Genomic DNA, 8,835 nt, shown 5'->3' with positions numbered 1-8,835 from the left:
CTTCGACAGCCATCAAGCAGTAATAATACTGTACTCTGAGGTCAGACTTTTAAGTTTGGGAACAGTTCTCAATATTAACTAACTATCACCAAAGACTTAACAAAGTCTCTACTTCGTGAATTAATAGTTAGCAAGTTTGAAACAGCCAGCCAAACATATCTAAATATGTGTTTACGTAGTATCGCTGACACCTGTCTCATTACAGGCCACCCGGCAGTTTATTTATTAAAATACGGTCAACAGCGCTTATCGCAATTGAGCATCTGTGAGTGCTGCGTAAAATCTCGACATCATTCAGCCATCACCTTCAGCAGAGCCTTCGATTGTCGCGCAGTTAAGGCTCGTTCACATAAAGCCGCACATTCGCAAAATTGCCCCACAACAAATGAACAAGAACCATTTGCAGCCCGACAGGATCGTGGAGAAGTGATAATACTGAATCATTTTACGATAATCGCGAGATCAGACAACCACACTCTCAGAGGCTGTGAATGCAAAGGCTGTGCATTAACAGCAAATAAACGATTATGAAAACCAGTTAGCTGCGGCTCGGAGAGCGTAATCGTATACTTGCAAGGCTGTCACAAAATATGCTACTTAGGTTTATAAAAAAACGCACAATGTCGTTCGAATATCTGGTTTATCGAAATAAATATATAAAAACTATAACACCCATCTAATTAGGCATTTGGTGCTTTATCTGAGATGATACAGCCGTAATAGCCGAGCCCGATATCGCTGATCAGCAGCAGACAGCAAAAGACAAGAGAAATTATGCGCGAGAAACTGAAAATATTCCACTATTCATAAATATCTGTTACATCGTCATTATTCAGTCTTCTTCGAAAAGAGTTATTAACAAAGTCAAGCTGCAAGCACTTTAATGTAACGAATGACAGGCGCTTTTCTTCGGCTTCGATTGAAAGCTGTTCAGGCGTTCCCGGAGTGGTTTTTCGACTTCAGATTGTACGAAAAGACAAACGAACAGTGCCGCTTCTCCCGCAATGGTCATGGAGTTAAAGACAGACGGCTTCAGTAATGCCCGCGAACAGCTGAAATGAGAAACAGTAGCCGCACTGCATTTTTTAAACAAAGTGCGGTAGGAACTGCACGAATATGAAAATGCCGAGTTGTGAAACATTCTCGCCGATACGTTAGCTTGGGAGAGAGGCCGCACCGATGAAACCGAGAACTTTGCAGTTGGATTCCGGAAAGAGCCGAAGAAAGTGTGTCGTGCTTTCTCGCGCGGAATCTGCCCATTTGGCAAGTGACAAGTCGGTCGCGCACCACGCATATACAGAACCATCTTCGTACGCCAAGTCAGATACGCCAGAAGAACAATGTCCTGATTACCGCGTATCACTGCATCTTATTTGTTGTTTATTCCTTTCTGCCAGTGCTCAGCTTTCGATCAGCTTCAACCACAGCTCAATGACGACATGTTATAGGGAACTCAGCATTGGCTGCCGAGTTCAGGCGTGATATAGTTTAATCGTGAAGAACCAGTAATATGAGATGCTCTGCCTGCCACGCGGGAGTGATTAAATGACCGTTGTACTTCACATTCACACCGAAGAGACTGCTGAAATGTACCATTTCGACTATACTTAACAAATACTTATTTATTGTCAACAGAATGTTCATAGCAGCACTATCAAAATAGTAGTTATTAAAGAATGTACCTTTAATTAGTTGTTATTAGCATACCTATTAACATTGGTTGTGTTTATTGATGTTATCATATTTTGCATGAACATATCTTCTTACATCTCATTCAATCTACATTTAATCTCACAACTACCTTACACTTAAAAGGCAGTTGTTACTACTATTGCTGACTAGGATGCAGAATATGTTCATGCAGAATATATGATGTATCAGCAAATAAACAGCCACTGTGTTAATATAAGGTATGCTAATAAGCAACTAGTTAAAAGGGTTACATTTTTGTAACACTTCTTATTTTGATGGTGCCTTATGAACATTCTGCTGACAACAAGCAAATATTTGCAAATTATGAAGTCAAATGGGTTTTATTTCCAAATAGTCTCTTCAATTAAAGATGTAAGAATTCTTAACAGTCCATTTAATCCTCCACTAAATAATAGGCCAAAACGTCTCATAATTTCTCTATTGCTAGTTCTTTCACAGTTAAATATATCACACCCTGAAGATCAACAGCCAATGTTGTCTGCCAACATGTCAGGCCATTCTGAACTGTGGATTCTTGTAAGCCTGATCAGAAGCTGTTTTCTTTAAGAAAGGAGCTCATTAATGATCCATGCAATGATGCACCGTGAAAGATCAGGACAGTTGATTCCTCTGGCGATCTGACGGCAGCAGAGACGCCTTGGTGGCGTCTGTGGTGCACCAGTCGAATTTGTCCTTGCCAAATGCACCTAGATTCAGCCAGAGAAGCACACACTTGTCTTTTCCAGAATCTAACTGCAAAAGTCCTTCAGTTTCACTTCCACCACGGGCCTCTCCTGCAAGCTAGAAGGGCTAATCACCAGGAATGATTTCCCACAAATACCAACATTTCATATTCGCACACAGTTCTCAACAAGGCATACTTTTGTTTAAAAAATACTAAAAGCAAAGTGCAGCTGCAGAAATTTTCTCATTTTCCAGCTATTCCTCAGGCATTACTGAAGCCATCTGTCTTTAACCCATGACAAACTTTGCCGAGGAAGCATGACTAACAGCTTCAGCACAATGTGTGAGGTCGGCCAGACAGGAAAACTACCCAAGGACAAAACTGAACAACTCAATCAAGGCAGAGGAAAAGCGCCATATCTGCAAGTTGCTACATTTGAAAGTGCTTTGGCTTGGACTTGTTAATAGCTCTGCATTTTTCAGAGAAGAGGATTTGGATAATGTTGTTCTTAAATCTAGATGTTTGCTGAAGAAGTTTCAGGTCATTTTGCTTCCACGCATAATTTCTTCAATGCCAGATCATATTGATTGAGTTATAATGACTAAACATTGCAAACAATCATCATAATAAGATAAAACTTAAATGCCCCAATTGGATGGAGTTATTTATAGTTTTTTATATATTTATATTTCCGTCATTATGATTCAGATACGTTGTGGTTATTATGTCCTGGGTTGTGGGTATTACTAAATGTCATGTGCTGCTCAGATTTTCTTTCTTGTGCAAAAATAAATTGAGACTTTATGAAGATGTTTATATCAGCTCCTGGCTTATGTAAAGTCTAGAAGGGTATGTTATTTCTGTGGTAATATTTTAAGTATACAGTTCATATCTTCCAGGCCACCGAAACTAAACTTTCAAAGTTTTCCCTTAATCCATTTATTTGCTGTTACGCAGCCTTTGCATTCCTAACTATCTTATATGGTTAGTCTAATTCACCGCATTTATCCATAAAAGTAATTCAATATTATACTCTCCACAGTCCCTGGGCTTTCCCATCGTCAATACTTTTGTTCATTTATTTTATGGGGGCAAGATTTTTTGGCAAGTACATTGCAGCTGTGAAGTCTTCATGATAAGGCAACCCAGATTTAACTCCACTTTGTTAATCGTAAACTCTGCAAATTTCCAGTGAAACGAATGAAAGGTGTCAGAGTTACTGCCTCTAGTGTCATCTCTAATTGCAAACATATACTTGTTGGTATGCATTTTATGTCTCACAAAAGTGCTCCAAGGCAATATTTATGCCATGAGACCAGGCAGTCTTATCTACATCACATTTTAGATCCTGTTTGAACTTAACAACAAACTGCTAACTATTAATTTTACAGGAAATTAGACTTTGCTGAAGTCTCTTTGTTGATAGCAGTTAATATTGAGAACTGGTTCCCAAATCCAAAGTCTGACCTCAAATTTTAGTGTGTACTGCTTATTCTAGTAATAGTGTTTAGCAACATGCCAACACCACTCTACTGGGAATCAATTTATGAGAACAAGGAACCCTAATCCTGCACACAACAGATACCATTTCAGGTAAAGGAAGTTGCCTAAGATGCACACTCTAGAGCCAAAGAGCTCTCAGGTTTTACTTAATCAGAATTAATTTTTAGCTTTAAATGGCTTTGCACTAAACTATTACCTGTAGCACTGGGATTATAAAGTAATATTTTAAATTAAAAGCAAATTTGTTGTTCACTGTTCTCTGATCAGTCACTCCTAAAGGTCACGTGATATCCAGATAAACATATATTTGTATTTTTTATTTTTGATTGTTTTAATTTTTATAAATTTTTTAGTTTATATGTTTGTTTTAGAATTTAATCTATTATTGTTTTATAATATTTATTTAATTTGTTATTTTAGGATTTAATTATCAGCTTTTTAACTTACAACTACCTCTGTAGTTCTGTAATTAATCTAATCATTAAACATCAGTTTCAACAGAAGTACAGTTTTCTAAATAAAATCAATCAAAACAACAAAACATTGTGATCTCAAAAGAGCGCCAGAAGCCTGTGCCATTCTAACTGGCTACAGACGGCATTAAAAATGTTTCTTTTATATGAGTATTTAAAAATAAAACAATCCATCTACCAAAAAAGGAAAATATCATCCAAAATGAAACCATGCCGGCAGTATTTCTTGTTTCCATTTGTTGATTTAACTGGAAACACACTAGCATGACTCTACGGCAACAGTCATGGCAAGAGGCCCGCCAGCTTTCTTTATAAACAGGCAGCTCAACAAAAGGCTGAATGCTGGGGAGAGATGAAAAGAAAGACTCTGTGCATGTATTCTAAAGATGCAACTCGCCTGAATCCCTGTGAATCAGTATCATCTTAAAGACATCACACACTGCAGCGAATCAAACGAATACTGCTAGGGCGCACTGCAAAGCCTCTATGTAAACAGCTGTGTTAAGAGGCAGATAGATGCAAACAAAACACAAACCACACGTGATTTTCCATCATGTACACTGGAATCAGCTTCACTGAGGGTCAAGGTTTTTTATTAGTACACATTTGTGGGCTTTTTGGCCTGTTTTATGTGTGCTGCATTCAGCATGGAGGCGCCGCTCCAGCACAACCCCTTTGTAAAAATCAACATGAAATGCCTGCTTTGCTTTAAAATCTAATGTATATTCAAATGAAAGACATTGGTAGAAATAAATGCAGGGCTGAACTTGACTGGATCATGAAAAGTGTTATTAATTAACTCAAATATGGAGCCAGTTGTTTAAGAGGCACTCTGTGATACAAATTCAAGTCAAACAAAAAGACAAAGATGAGATATTTCAACGCCACGACTTCGTTTGTTAGCCGTTATTATGTTTGTCGCGGACATTGACAGAAGGCTTAATTTTGATGCTAACTAATGGAGATTTAGCTTCTTTTCCTACAATGCACTGCACCCTCCCTTTCACTCATTACATGGCACTGGGCCTGTTGCTGGGTGGTTTTGATCAGAGCCCTAATAGCAGCTGGGATGATGAGTTTCATTTGATCTGACGGCAGGTGTGAAGAAAGGCTCGATGAGAGGCGCTGATCTGTCCAGCATGATTTCAATCTTTCACTCATCTGTTTGCACAGGTGAACGCATTTAAACACATGCAATCAATAATATACTGATACCATACGCTTATTTTGTTTTTGGTGGCTTACAACCGAGAGCTGCATATTCTCATTCTGCACCTTCACAGAAACTGAACCATAGGTGCAAAATAACTAAGAAAAATGATAAAGCAACTGAAACATTCTGAGTACATGATAATATTGTAACATTTTAAACTAACAATAAATACTAATAAAATGTAAACAGACAATTTATTTTATCGGTCTAATATTCTTATGCACTGTGCTTATTAAGTAGTATTGTGTTTGGAGGTCCGTTTATATGTTTAACGATTTATGATAAACATTACATCTTAAACCATATCATTAATCATGACACTAGTCTAAAGTTTTAGCATTAATATGTTTTAGCATTAATCATTAATACAGAAGCTTTATGCAAATGGATGGCAAAGGTATCGTTAGGTGCATAAAATGCATTAAATCTTTTCAAAATGTAACGGTATTATAATATTTGAAGGGTTGTTTGTCGTGGCATTTCCAAAGCATATGGTGTAAAAATTAAATAGATAATTTATCACAACTCTGTTTACAATTATTCAATAGAAACAATGCTTTATAAAGTGCATTGCAAGCTATAATTAATGTACAAACAAAAATAAAGCAGAGGCTTAAAGTATAACCATTAATATTAACATAAATTACTTTGTTTGATAGTTTGTTAACTAAAGCACAACTCTTCAAGCATTTAGTAATCAAACGGAAGTAACGGGAAGTTAGATGCCCTAAAAAAATCATTCTCCCAATCAACAAACTGCATAACCATCTATGGAACCTAAATGAATCCTAAATGAATGCGAAATTCCCACCGTAATGCCTTTCGCAATCTCAAAGCGCACAGCCCAGACATGATCTGGTCAAAACGGGCCGTACACATAGACTAACTCTGGGCTTTCTGCTGAGCGCCACCCCGCCATTGACTCCTCAACGAATCCCTAACAGTGACTCAGCTTCATCAGCTAGCCGCCAGCGACAGCATGGCAAACCCAATTTGCGTCGCTCGTCCCAGGTTGCCTTCACTACACCGGCCACGTAACGCCTCTCGCGCAGATGCTGTGAGAAATAAATAGCGCACGTCTTTGTAAAGAGCGAATATGCGACAGACAGATAATCAGCGCATCCCACAATCCTATTTCAGCTCCTGATTACCCTGCTTTATTTAGACTGTGTGAATACGCCCTGGGCTCTTCATTACCCACTGCTAATCTATTCGTTATGTTGAATCCACATTCAGCTTTTGCAGATATTTTGGTCTGACTATGTTTCATTTTACGTGTCGTACCATTTACCTGCCCTTTCTTGGTAACTGCACAGTCTGCAAGAGGTATGCAAACTTTGAGCAGAATAAGAATAAATATTATATATAAAAAAGACCGACTGATGTCAAACTTGGACATATTTGTGACTAATAATAACTATGAATACTTGAGAAAGTGAATTCGCTTGGGTATATTTAATATTAAATGGCCAAAGTTTTGTTTACAAAATCATAATAGTAAAGAGTATGTTTATAGAAGATATTTGTAAATTTCACGTAATACATACATCAAACTTTGGATAACCTTTAAAAGCTTGGAAAATACCTTTTCTCAGTATATACTTCGGATTTTCAAACGTCGTGATTTGTGGCAATATTGTCCAGTCCCAACAAACTGGCCCATCAATAAAACCTTTATTCAGCTTTCAGCTTTCAAAAACGTTTACCTAGGACTGCTTTTAGGGTCCAGGGTGGGTCAAGTATATGTCTTCTTAAAAATCTGGACCCTATTGAAAAAAAGAGGGTTGCTGGAAAATCTTCACTTAGATCATGGAAATACTGTGTGATTGTTTGTGGCATTTGCATAGTATTATGGGAGACTAGATGGGAGGGAAGTTCCAACACAAAGTCAGAAGCTATTTCCATGGGTTCTCTGCATCATCATTTAAAGTAATTCCAGTCACATCTACAACATTCCAGTATTGTAGCTTCTCATCTTTCTGATGGAAAAGATTATGGAGGCATGCAATGCTAAATTCCTCACTAATCACACACAATTCCTCAAAGTTATCAACAGCCTACAGGAATGTTTACTAAAAGTAAAACATGAACGCCTGGTTATATCAGCTTACAGAGATTCATAGTTATCTTATATATATATATATATATATATATATATATATATATATATATATATATATATATATATATATAAAGACTGATTATCTTGTTGGCTGAATAGTTGGCTGAATTCAAATAAATGAGACAGAGACCTAGTATAGTATTGTTTAACATTTATATGGTGTTTTCTACTTCAGTAACAACGCTTAGAGACCAAATCATATGAAGCAATGTTTATTATCTCACAAATCTCAATGTGAATCAAAGGTCATTACATGGATATTATTAACATCTTTTATTACTTATAAAGCACACAGTCTGTATGAGCATATTCACATCCCTAATCCTACCCAATATCTAAACATCTACCATACTAACTATTAATAAGCAAGGGATATCAGAGTTTATTGAGACAAAAGTCATAGTTAATGGTTTAACCACCCAGAATTGACCTGATTCACATAAATGTAATACAACTACTGCAATGACTTATGCTTTCTTCATCAAAATTATATAAAATACTACCAAAGGTAAATAATATTAATCCCCACCATTATTAAAATACAGGGAGATTTTTTTGTATTACATCATGCGACCTATGAATAAATGTAATCTGAACTTTAATTTCTTATTTTTAACAAAAAATTCCATACTTATCTAAAAAGCACAGACTACCAAAATAATTATTATTATTATTTTTTGACACATCAAATGATTTAAACCAGTGCTATCAAAAGATAATCATGTGATTTCCTTTTTTTTCAGATATGTGTGTGTACTTGCATATTTGTCATGTGTATATAAATTAATTATTAGAATCATATAAATTAATCCATCATTTAATTTATTATCATTTACTTCAATTTAAGGATACTTGCATGTAAATAAGAGTAACAATATAACAACATATTCTTTCCGGGGCTAATTTGCACGCTTATAGCTGTGTCCCAGATGATGCACTATGTAATATGCACTTATGCATTATGCACTCCAATCTGTATTAAGTATCATTCAAATGGAATACTAATAAGTTGTAAAAATTGGAATACGTTGTACTCAACTGGAGAGTCCTAGTCGAGATATATGACGCAGGAGATGTAAACAAGTCAAACTATTTGTTTTATAATAAAGATGAATTTATTCTTTTTATTATTTTCCATCAATAGCAA

The sequence above is a fragment of the Puntigrus tetrazona genome, chromosome 10 (genome assembly GCF_018831695.1).
Source record: "Puntigrus tetrazona isolate hp1 chromosome 10, ASM1883169v1, whole genome shotgun sequence".
Classification (NCBI taxonomy): Eukaryota; Metazoa; Chordata; class Actinopteri; order Cypriniformes; family Cyprinidae; genus Puntigrus; species Puntigrus tetrazona.
Note: the sequence above shows the minus strand (reverse complement) of the source record.